This window comes from Mustela lutreola, chromosome X (assembly GCF_030435805.1).
Source record: "Mustela lutreola isolate mMusLut2 chromosome X, mMusLut2.pri, whole genome shotgun sequence".
Lineage (NCBI taxonomy): Eukaryota > Metazoa > Chordata > Mammalia > Carnivora > Mustelidae > Mustela > Mustela lutreola.
In genome coordinates this window covers 23295315-23308858 of record NC_081308.1, presented here as the reverse complement: position 1 = coordinate 23308858, position 13544 = coordinate 23295315, and positions in this window count along the sequence as shown.

The following is a 13544-nucleotide window of genomic DNA, read 5'->3' as shown; positions in this document are numbered from 1 at the left end:
ACATGGACGGGACTCGAAGAGATTATGCTGAGTGAAACAAGTCAAGCAGAGAGAGTCAATTATCATATGGTTTCACTTATTTGTGGAGCATAACAAATAGCATGGAGGACATGGGGAGATGGAGAGGAGAAGGGAGTTGGGGGAAATTGGAAGGGGAGGTGAGCCATGAGAGACTGTGGACTCTGAAAAACAATCTGAAGGTTTTGAAGGGGCGGGGGGGTGTGAGGTTGGGGGAACCAGGTGGTGGGTATTGGAGAGGGCACGGATTGCATGGAGCACTGGGTGTGGTGCAAAAACAATGAATACTGTTACGCTGAAAATAAATTTAAAAAAAAGAAGAGAAGAAGATGATTTTTTTTAAAGAGAGGAGGGAAAGAGGAGTAGGGGTAGAAAAAAAATGGAGGAAGGAGGGGGGAGAGAGAGAGATGAAGAACTAATATAGATAAAATTGCCAAATTTAAAAAGGTGAAATAAATACTTTATATTGAAAAGCACATAAAAGGCCAAAGGAAGGTAAGAAATTCCAGAAAGAGAGTAAAGATAACTACAAAGAAACAAAAATCAGACTGACATCATAGTATCTTTGGATGTAAGAAAAGAATGACATTTTTCAAGTACTGAAGAAAAATATTTTTTCATTTAGATTTATATAATCAGTCATATTGACATTATTATGTGAGAGTGTAATATATGTGTTATCAGGCACTTAAAAAAAGCTATAGTTTATCATAAAAAGACCTGCATTAGAGGGGAAAAAACAAAAACATCTGGGAAATGCTCAATATAAGACATATCACAGTCCCTGACATATAACAGGTTCTTTGTAAATTGTTTCTGAGCTAATGTAAGCTGAGGTGGTGATTTTTGAGAGTGAAAGTCCAGAGGACCTGGAAAGCTTTGGGAGTGAAAGCATAGGAACAAAATGAAAAGTACAGGCTAAAGGAGGAATATTTGTAGGTTCCTTGGTGTCTTCCTATCCCATGATCCAGTATAGCTTTCTTTACTGCTACACATAATGATTTAGTTTTCAGCCAGAGAAAATGTCTCTTGAGATTTACAGAGGGGAATTAAAGGATATCAAATGCCCAACACACCAAAATCTCTTTCGTATCAAGCACACAAAAACTGGTAATACATGAAAGGCATATGTTTCTATTAGTTCAAGGGTAGAAAGTCATTCATGGAAAGGAAATTTGTTTTTTTAAAGGGAATGATAAAGGTCTACATACATTCTCAAAGAAAAATTTGTGCAACAGCTACTATTCAAATAAATACAAAGATGAATTCCCAAGCAGAGGAAAAGGGCCTAATTATCGCATCTGCCTGCAGCTTGTATTCATTCCTTCAAACTACAACGTCTTTTCAGGTTTCCTAGGTCTGAAATCAAGGTAATTCTCGGCTCTTTTAATAATGGCTTCTAGAGAACAACAGCTTACTTCCTTTCCTCCAAATGGTGAATATATGAAGAAACCTAATGTTTTTTTTCCAACCACCTGAATAAATCAGGGTCTTTTATTACTTCATTTTTATAAGCCTTGAAGATAAAAAGTACTCATTGATAAGAGTCCTTTGATTTTATTCAGAAACTCAACTTGAATTAACTTAAGCAAAAAGGCTAATGCATGAGCTCAATTATCCTTTACAATAAAAAGGGATGAGCACAAAATTCTTTCTGTCCCTGCTTTCTGCTTCTTTTATTTACACAGACTACAGAGCAGTGGGCATGATATGCACTTGACTAAATTCTACCCCCTAATAGGTTATGTCCAAAGGATAACAAGGAAGTCTTTTACCCTGCCCAATTTCAAAAACATCTCTAAGAAAAACTCTGGTTGGTCTAGCCTGGCTCATAGGCTAGTCACTGAAGCAATCAAAATGCACAGGTGAGAGAGATACCATGACTGCATCTGCCTAGGTCTTGTGTTCATCCCAGTACTAAGGGCTTCGTTTCAGGTTGGGTTCCCTGGTAAGCAGGTTCTGAGAAAGAGATTTGCATGCAAGAAGTGCATGCAAATTTAAGTGCTCTTAAAATCAGTATCTGTGAGAGAGTTTAGAAATGACTGTACAATAGGAGACACTTAGCTTTTTGTCATTAGTTGTGACAAAAACCTGAGCCAATTCCAGAGAAAACAATGAAAGTGGGATGTCTCTGTAGAGTTGTTCTGAATCAGAGGAGGGGCCTAGGGCTTTTTACTCCTGAATCCGCTAGTCATTAGTAGAATGTTGCTCCTGGGACTATCTGTGACTTTAGGCTATAGACTTTAGGCTGACTATAGTTATCTTCAGCTAGAGTACACTCTGGAGGGAGACTCAGCTGTAAGTGGTCAGCTGTCAAGATTCCCAAGAGCTGGGAGGATGGATTCTTCAGTCCTGGAGGAGAAAGGGATGGGGATCTGGGCAGAATACCGCAGCATCCACCAAGGAAGGCAGGGCATTCTCCTAGAGCAAGGGTGAGAAGCAGAAGATGGACTGAATAAAACAAACCCACTAAAAGTCTTCGTGTAATTACAACTAGACTAGTTAATAAAACTCATATTTTTAAGTTTTAATGAGCACTTTAGAACACTTGGCTCTCGGTGAGAAGGCACAGTTTCTTTCAGAAATCAGTTAGCCTTTCTAAGCTGTGGTTTTTCTTTCAAGAGAATGAAAACATTGCCATGCTTGTGTCAGTTATGTGGAGCATGATATGATATTGCTGAATACTAGTATTCAATTTATAAGTATCACTTATTATTAGATTAGAACTTCTAATTTTGAGCTTCTTGTTTTTCTGAGTATATACCTGGCACCTTTAGGATGAAAAACTGCTTTCTGCTAAAAATTAAATATAGGGCATATCAACCAGGCTGAAATATAATTTTCAGAACATACTTTTATTCTGAGGGAGCACAAAATTAAGAGTTTAAGAATTACCAAATATGCATATGGCCCTTGAAGGAAGCATTCTCTTTGTTAGGTGCTATGCAAAATTAGCAGAATCCAATAATTTCCCTTTTTGAGGTTGTACTGTATGGTTGGAGGTTTCTTTGATTTGTCCTGCATGACTGACCACCCCAAGCTTCACAGACAGGTCAAAGAATATTGTTTGTGAGACTTGTGCTTCATGAGTGACCTTAGGACCCTGGTTAATTGACATTAGCCAGACTCCAGTTGAGAACTGGCCCTTCTGGCCTGGATGCTAAGAGCTATAAATTTTGCCTTACATCCCATCTTCTCTGGATCCAGGCTGGTCTAGTCCCCCTGGAAAGGAATCCAGGAGGAGAGGCAAGCATACCTAGTCCAGGCTCCTTGAGGCTGTAAAGACGTGATAACATAGAAACACAGCGCTCTCCAAACTGCAGGTAGGAAAGCAAATGTTTAACTTCAGATTCTATCATCTGTCCTATAAATATGGCCCTTATGGGGATGGTCAGATGGAACTGTCACCTGAGGGTAGGATGTTTTGCCCAGGCCTTTTCATTAGGACTCCAGCCTGGCTATCTCCCTGGGGCTTCCCCAGCTAGTGAGGCTGGATGTCCTAAGTAACTGATTTGATGAAAGTCTGACTTATTTTCCTTGACCACTTACTATTGCCCTCATCTATGTGTAGATTTCCTTTTTCTTCTTTCTGTTTCTATTAGATTTTTATAATATCAATAAGGTGTTTTATCCCCTTCAAAACAAAAAACACAGCTGTTGTGAATCTTTTCTTTAGAACAAATGTTATATTCATGGTTTAAGAATATATACCTAAATATTTTGGCATCTCTTAAAGAGTATTTTTAGTAGTTTATCATCACTAATTTATCTAGTATCAGTTTGAGTTTTTTTTAATCTTTCAGTGTTATAGCTACTAGAATTAGTAAACCCTGTAAATTATTGTCTATTGCTCAAATTAGGGTTTCTCTCCATTCGTATGATACCTCTGGCATGCTTCAAAGAATGCTTCCTTGTTCTTTCACTCAAGAATGTGATGAATATGTCACATTATGTTATTATTTTTATAATGGTACAGATTTCAGTGCATATCTTTTTTTTTTTTTTTTTTGAGGGAGGGAAGGAGGGAGAGAGAGAGAGAGAGAGAGAACACATGAGCACGGGGAGTGGCAGAGAGAGAGGGAGAGAGACAATCTTAAGCAGGACCCATGCCCAGCACAGAGCCTAATGCTGGGCTTGATCTCCTGAACCTGAGATCATGTCCTCAGCTGAAATCAAGGGTCAGACAGAACTGAATGAGCCACCCAAGCACCCCACTATCTACTTTCAAAATCTTTGTCTTTACAAGATAAGGCACTTTAATTTAAAGTCTTTTCAACATTTTTAGAGCACTTCCCTTCTACCAATTTAATGTTCATAAGTTTATCTTTCATGTGTGGCAACAAAAATCAAACTCATGATAAATCATTATCTTATTTTTGTATCATTATTTTTAATTTATAAAACATCTTTATAAAATTTCATTACACTCTAAAATGGAATGAGTTCTGATATGCAGATCAAATCCTGCTTTTAAGCTGATCCATGAAATTTTTAAGTGGCTAGTTAAAGTTTGTACAGTTAGTATGTACTGTTGAGTTCTGAACTCCTACTGCAAAAGACTTTCCCCTGTCTTATAATGGATTCAGATCACAGTCCACAAAGTCAGTTAGGCAAAAGAGAATGAGATTCTTTATTTCTTTAAATCAATTATTTATGACTCTGGCCCCATCCTTCTGGGATGTGGGGAAATTCAAGAATGTCTGAAATCCAATTTTACCACTCTGGTCAAGCTTCCATAAACATTTCCAGAGCCTTCCACTGCCCCAAAGCATGGCTGTCTGGCTACATTTAACACCCGTGAGATGTCTCTTGTCCCAGCTAATATGGTCCCTTTAGTCTTATAGCTCTATGTTTCTGTGCTAGGTACCAGGAAGAAAAACATCTTGCAAGAAAATTTCTGTATGCCCTGAAATATATGAAAGTTGTAGGGCCCATTTCAAAATGGAATTCAGGGCCCCTTGTTAGAAAATTGTTAAGTATTTCAAGACACTGACAGCAGAGAATTAAACCAAATGTAGCTCCCTTCTAAGTGCAGTGCTCTGTGCAACTGCACAGGTCATACAACCAAGAAGCTGGCCATGCTTCTCCTTGAGGCAAGGGTACCTCAAGGAGATACTGTGTCACTGAAATCTACTGTCCATGCTTGGCTTCCTTGATCCGTGGAGATCAACTACCTCAACCTTCTCCCCTTCCTAGAGTAGCATCATTATTTGGGAATAGTTCACAGATAGTTCAGCTGAGCTGAACAGCAAGCTGTGCTTGCCTTAATATGTTCTAAAAGGGCCATAGCCAGGATTTCTGAGTTTTAAGTTCCCAGAGGCTACTGTCTTTGGAGCCAACGTCTTCAATTTTTGTATGACTGCACTCTTGCCCCTGAGAAAATCTTTACCAAATTTACTAAGTATGTTCTCTGATTTAAATGTCTATTAGCCTGTTCTAACACTTACATTCAATAATTCATAGTCCCTCTGGCACTGTTTGTTTTGAAATCACAAACGTCCATAATCTGCAAATGTTTGGATGTCACAGGTACCTGCTATTTGGCATCAATTACGCTGTTTCAAACAAAATTCAAATGTGTCTTCTTCTGGATAAAGAGGTTTATCATCAGTAGAAAACACCTTTAAATTTTGATGAATCACTGCATCATTGGCAAAACAGATTCACCTATATTCTTTTTTTTTTATTATGTTCAATTAGCCAGAATATGGTACAATGTTAGTTTCTGATGTAGAGTTCAACAATTCATTAGCTGCATATAATACCCAGTGCTCATCACCACACGTGCCCTCCTTAATACCCATCACTCTTCTCCCTACCTCCCTTCTGTAACCCCTCAATTAGGTTCCCAGAGTCCAGAGTCTTTCATGGTTTGTCTTCCTCTCTGATTTCTTCCCATTCAGTTTTCCTCCTTTCCCCTATGGTCCTCCACGCTATTCCTTACGTTCCACATATGAGTGAAACCATATGGTAATTGTCTTTCTCTGCTTGATTTATTTTACTTAGCATAATACCGTCCAGTTCCATCCATGTCAGTGCAAATGGTGGTATTCATCCTTTCTGATGGCTCAGTAATATTCCATTGTAGATATGAACCACATCTTCTTTATACTTACATTCTTTTTTTATCATTTTAGCCCATATCTTGATTTATTAAGATTGTTTTGATATCAGAGTACTACTATGGTAGTATTGTCCACATTGTGCCTCTCCAGTTCTAGAAAGAGGTCTTTTTTGTTTGGTTTTGGTTTTTATTAGTTTGAAATAGGTTTCTTAAGTTTCACCACCCAGGTGCCTCCATTTTTAGGTATCACCTTGGAAGGATGGAGAAATGAAACTTTTCAGCAGATTCAAAGCTTCATTTCCCCTCTCTCTCTTCCTCTGACAACTACATGTTATTAGAGGTCCTAAGTGAGTATTTATAAGTCTTTCAAAGTTATTCTCATTAAAATCCACTTTATGCTACATGTGTGAAGGGATTTCTGAGGCTTTATAGTTATAATTATGTGCAGTTTTAAAAATGTGATCATGATCATGATCTCAAAATGAGTAAGTTGCAGCAATTGGGGTGAAAATGGTCCCTGTTACATTTAAGTGCTATAAGAACTCTTAGTAAACCTGAATGAAGTCCCCACATGTAATGTATAAGAGTCTTAATCCACAAAATTGAAAGCACAAAAAATACCACAATCCTTAATCTTAATCTTCTGCATCCATAAAAATTATAATGCCTAAAGTCTCTACCTTATCACTGTTGTTCAGCCTCAGTCATCATTACTCTCCTCCTTCCAACAAAAATGTTCAGTAACCATGGGGTCTTGCACAGCAACAAGGCATAGTCAGCTTCCTCTCTCCACATAGCTTACCTTTGAGATGGTCATGTCCCAACTCCACAAGATGCCTCAGGTCCTCTGCAGCTTTCTTGCCATGTCAAAAGGTGCACATCTTTCCTCAAGATTATATTTCAGACCTGGGGAGTATGGTTCAACTTCCTCAACAAAGATCATAAAACCATAACAACATGATTGAGAAGGATACAATAGTATAACTTTGCCTTGACTAACATTACAGTTTCTCTTGACTCTTAATAGCAGAGTCAAACTCAAATGAATCACTGCACACTAACTTTCATAGTACCATTTTCACTACAACTCTCACTTCCTTTTTGCTATTTTCCCTTTGTCCTGATACTCTAGATATACTGCTTTAGTTGTTAAAAAAGAACACCTGGACACCCTTAGGCACTTTAAGATCCACACAAGGAACATCAACTGGTACCAGACTCCAGGGAAGGACATCTCACTGGGAAATGTATTCTATGCATATCTACTCTTATTCATGTGTGAAGCTGGGTTTTGATCCGTGGTCCCTCTGAAGGTGAGACAGATCTTTGACAGTATGGCCAATGACTCCTGATAACTACCTCCATCACTCCATTCTTTCCATAGATCAACTCTGGTCTTTGATTTATATGAAACAATCATAAGAACCACCTGACATGTGCTAGTTAGTGGAGGGCCTTCCACTGGGCAAATCTGCGAAAACAATGTAGCTTAAAAGAGAGAACAAGCCCTAGTCTATGGTTTCTTTGACTGTGAGACTCCTTATTGAGATAGATTTATGGCAGGAGAGCTTTAAATGGGTTACTTTTTCTTCTCCTCTCCTCCTCTCTCCATCATCAGACTGTTTTGAATGCTTACTTTTTGTCATATATCACTAAATAAGATTTTAACTGGGTTATCGTCTCATGCTGACAACAACTCTGTGAAGAAGGCACTATAATTTCCTCCATTCTTCAGATGAAGAAGTGAGGCATAAATGGATCAGGTAATGTCTAGGAAGAAGTGGGACTGAGATTCACTGAAACCCCAAGTCAAGCACGTCTGGATATTGTCTGTACAGCTTTTAGGTTATAAATCTAACTACACATATAATACATGCTTACTGTAAAAAATTCAGTCTGCAAAAGAGTTAAGAGGCAGGTGGAAAATCCCCAACTCTGACAGTTTAGCAGAAAACTATAAGCACTGTTAAGACAAACATCATTATGTTTTCATGCACACACATATATATAGTTACCTAAAATACAGTTGTATAATTCATATTCATATAGACAGTAGATATACTGATATCAACACCATGATAGCAACATTATATACTGTTTTATTATCTCCCTTTTCACTTACCAATATGCAGAGCTGCACAATAATTCAATATGTAGGTATAATATAATTAAATCAACCAATTCCTATAAGTAGTTATTGTATCATATTACATTATCATTTTGTTACTTATGTACCCTCCTCACAGGACTCAGTATTTACTGAGAATAGGGAATTTTTAATAGGTCCCCTGAACATACTACCTAGTAGATGGAGAAATATTTGTATGGAAGGATGAATGGATAAATGGAAAGAAAGATAGATGAAGAAGTGTGGCAGATGTTCTGTAGAAACAAACATCTGATGACAATGAGAATTACTGGATTATTATTGCAACAGTTGATGTAAGAGTAGTAAGAGCCTGAACTAGGGTATCAAAAAATACCTTATATATTAATAAGAAGAAAATGGAGGTGAATTATCTAGAACACTATCTTGAATGGCCAGTTGTTTTGCTTTTAAAAACATTTATCTCAAACTTTTAATAGGATGGTTTTAAATAGGGGTGCCTGGCTTGCTCAGGTGGTTAAGCATCTGCCTTTGGCTCAGGTCATGATCCAGGGTCCTAGGGTCGATCCCCATATCATGCTCCTTGCTCAGTGGGGAGTCTGCTTCTCCTTCTCTCTCTGCCTCTTCCCCTGTTCATGTTCACTGTCTGTCTCTTCCTTTCAAATAAATAAATATATTTTTTAAAGATGGTTTTATATAGTCCACTAATTTCCTGTGATTATAGACTTTTACATTTTATCTCCAAAATCTGACATTCTACTGCATTTTGTCAGTTTCATTTGTATACTGAATGCTTATATTACATATTCATTTGACTTCCTTTCCCACCATGATCCTGAATTTAATTGTGTGGGGACTCACCAACATTGATTCCTGCAGGAGTTTCTATTCATCATCCAACACAATGTCCCTCATAGGTTCTAGAAATAATTGCTAGAGAAAAATAATGTTTGAGCAAAACCTTTACTTCATTTCTTATGCCAGTGAAATATTCTATGACTGATAAATAATAATAATTTATTGAGTATCTACAATGCCACAAATAGCAAGTGATATACACAAGTATTATTTTAAAAAGAATTCAACCTCCGTAACTATGAGAAAGCTAATAAAGTGACAAAGTAGCCAGGCTATGGTATAAAATCAGTACAATCTGACCTCAAAGCTTGTTCCTTTCTTTCCCACAAGGAAACACTCTTCTATAGCCTGCTTTTATGTCAATCTTCAAATCTGTAGTTTTTTCATCTTTATTTAAAATGTTAGCTCAGCTCTACTTCCCTGGTCAGATAACTCATAGAGTGTCAATATGAGACAGAACATAGAAAGTCTCTTCTATGTAAATCTTTCTCATTTTGTGGGTTCATTGGTCTTCTGTTTGCTCAAAAGGAGGCCTGTTCCTGTCCCATTTCCTAGACAAATATATGCTTACCAGTATGACTACTGAGTTTCTATACATCATCCCTCCCTCACTCTTTCCCTCAGGCTGTCCTTAGGCTGATGAGGGACCGAGTCCACAGTCTTGAGAAATGGGCCTACAAAGGTGTCCATAATTCCCTTATTTTTAAAACATACCTGGAAAGCAAATAGATTTTATCTTTCACCATATACATCAGTATTGTGTCCACTTTCCCTGGGGTTATTTGAAAGGCTTATTAAAATGTGGTCACTACCAACCTCTCACCATTTTCTTCCACTCCTACAGTTATCCAGCACGGTAGCTGAACTTCCTGATCACATCACACCCACTCTCTCTGATTTGTATATGTAGTTCCCCATCTTGGTTTTCTTTAACCCAGAGTGTGTGTCCTTGGTGAATGCTTATGTGCTTAAAAATATTTCATTATCTGGGAATGTTCTGTGACATATTTAGGTGGAGTTGAATACCTGAAGGAATACCCTTCTACTTGACTTTAGACTTCAGTTTGCATGAGTCACATTTGAAGATTATTATATCACTCCTTGTGCTGCATCTCCCAGCAATCAAACCTACTATTCACTATAGAGCAATGATTTTGTACTACCTCTACCTCTTTGGAAAAGTGATTGTCAAGCCTTCCCTCAAATCTGGGAAACCATGAAGGCTAGAAGGCAGTGGGACTGCATATTCAAAGCCCTGAAAAAAAAGACTATTAACCAAAAGTCCTATATGTAGCAAAACTATTCTTCAGAAATGAAAAAAGAAATTACAACATTTCCAGAAAAATAAAAACAGATTCACCACAAGCAGATCTACCCTACAAGTAATACTAAATAATGTTAGATGGTAAATCAAATCTACATGATGTGTGGGTCAAAGGGTACATAGTTTCACTGATGCTTATCCAAAAGAGAGAGAAAGAACTTTTAGAGGTGATGGTTCAGTTTATGGTAATGTATATGGCGATGACTTCACAGGTGTATACTTATCTTCAAACTCACCAACATGTATATATTAAATATGTACCAGCATTTTATATGTCAATCATACCTCAATAAAAAAATAAAGAGCATGAGTAAAGATAACTATATAGGTAAATATAAAAAACAGTATAAGTGTATTTTTCTTAGTAACACTTTTCTTCTTCTATATGATTTAAAAGACAGTGTGTAAAGCAATAATTATAAAATTGTGTAGACAGGTTTATAAGACATAGTAAATATAATGTATAAGATATGCATAATATAATAAAAATGTAATTTGTTTGCAATAATGGCATGAAGGAAGAAGAGGGACTGGAGCTATACTGGAGTGAAGTTCCTGTACACAATGAGATTAAGTTAGTATTAATCTGAATTAGGTTATTTTAAATTATCATGCTAATTTTAATCCCCAGAGTATCCACGAGAAAATAAAACAATACTGTACTGTTACAGCTAGACTATACCATCTGGAGAATAAAAAAAAGACTACTAACTACAGCTGAAACCAGAAAGAATTAGAATTATTGTCTCTTTATATGTAATTTCTCAATTTGTAAGACTATAGCTTTAATTAATTAATAAACAAGAATACATAAAAAGTGACATCAAAAACATAAAATGTGGGGTGCCTGGGTGGCTCAGCGGGTTAAGCCTCTGCTTGGCTCAGGTCGTGATCCCAGGGTCCTGGGATGGAGCCCTGCATCGGGCTCTCTGCTCAGCAGGGAGCCTGATTTACCCTCTCTCTCTGCCTGCTTCTCTGCCTACTTGTGATCTCTCTCTGTCAAATAAAGAAATAAAATCTTAAAAAAACCCACAAAGTATAAGGTGGGGGTGGGGAGTAAGAATGTTGAGTCTTAGAGTATGTTCAGATTTAACTTGCCATCCAAGAAACAGAACCTTTTTTTTTTAAGATTTTATTTATTTTTTGACAGAGATCACAAGTAGGCAGAGAGAGAGAGAGAGAGAGAGAGAGAGAGGAGGAATCAGGCTCCCTGCTGAGCAGAGAGCCTGGTGTGGGGCTCAATCCCAGGACCCTGACTGAGATCATGACCTGAGTCAAAGGCAGAGGCCTAACCCACTGAGTCACTCAGGCGCCCGCAGAATCTTAACTATAGAGAACAAACTGATGGTTACCATTGGGGAGGTTTGTGGGGAGATGGGTTAAATAGGTGTTGGAGATTAAGAAGTATACTTACTGTGATGAGCACTAGGTACTGTATTGAAGTGTTGAATACCTATGTCGTACACCTGAAACTAATATTACACTGTATGTTAACTAAATGGAATTTAAGTAAAAACTTAAAATATATATTTGAGGGGCACCTGTGTGGCTCAGTGGATTAAGCCTCTGCCTTCGGCTCAGGTCATGATCTTAGGGTCCTGGGATCAAGCCCAGCTTCTGGCTCTCTGCTCAGCAGGGACCCTCCTTCCCACCCCACCCACCCCGCATACCCCCGCCTGTTGCTCTGCCTACTTCTGCCTACTTGTGATCTTTGTCTCTGTGTCAAATAAATTGTGTGTGTATATATATATATATATATATATATATATATATATATATATATTTGAAAATTATAATATCAAAAAACATAGAAAAGTGCTATCCAGGTGGATTCAGAATCTAAAAACAAAACTACCTTGTAAAATAGACTATTATACGTACAAGGTGATACAGGTGAATCTCATGGTAACACTAAAAACGTCATCGCACCATAAGGAAAGAAAGAAAGAAAAAAAAGGAACAGAAAAGAACTATAAGACAGCCATAAAACAATGAACAAAATAGTAGTAAGTGCGTGATTATAAAAATTACTTTAAATATAAGTAAACTCAATTTTCCAATGAAAAGACAGGGCTGCTGAACGCACAAAAAACAAGACCTATCTATATGCTGCCTACAAGAGACTTCAGAAGGAAAGACACGCACTGAAAGTGAAGGGATGGCAAAAGTTATTCCATGCAACTGGAAATTAAAAGAAAGCTGGGGTAGCAATACTCCTATCAAACAAAACAGACTTTAAAACAAAGGCTGTAATGAGACAAAGAGGGGCACTACAGAATGATAAGGGGTCAATCCAACAAGACGACATAATATTTAAAAATATATATGTAACCAACATAGGAACACCAAAATATATAAAGCAAATTTCTTCTAAAGGAAGAAATTAACAGTAACAAAATAATGATAGGGGAATTTAATACCCAGCCTACATCATTGAAAAGATCATCCAGATAGAAAGTCAATAAGGAAATACCAGTCTTAAACAACACATTAGACCAGATGGACTTAGATACATACAGAACATTATATTCTGTCCAAAAGCAGCATACATATTCTTCTCAAGTGTACATGGAACATTCTCCAGGATAGATCACATGTTAGGACACAAATCTTCAGTCTCAATAAATTTAATATTGGAAGCATATCAGGCATCTTTTCTGAACACAATGGTATGAAACTAGCAATCAATTATAAGAAAAATAAAATGAAAAGAACTAAAACTACATGGAAATTAAACAACATATTACTGAACAACTACTGGGTCATAGAAGAAATCAAAGGAGAAAGTAAAAAAAAATAATACCTACAGATACGCAGAAACGGAAGTATGATATACCAAAACCTATGAAATGTAGCAAAAGCAATTTTAAGAGGGAAGTTCAGAGGCATATAGGCCTACCTCAAGAAACAAGAGAAATCTCAAATAAACAATTTAGCTTTATACCTAAAGCAAACAGAGAAAGAACAAGCAAAGCCCCAAGTTAGTAGGAGGAGGGAAATAATAAAGATCAAAGAGGACATAAATGAAATAGAAACTAAGAAGACAAAAGATCAGTGAAACTAAGAGCTGGTTCTTCAAAATGCTAAATAAAAGTGACCTCTGGCTAGACTTACCAAAAAAAAAAAAAAAAAAAAACCCTCTGGCTAGACTTAGCAAAAAAGAGAGAGAGAGA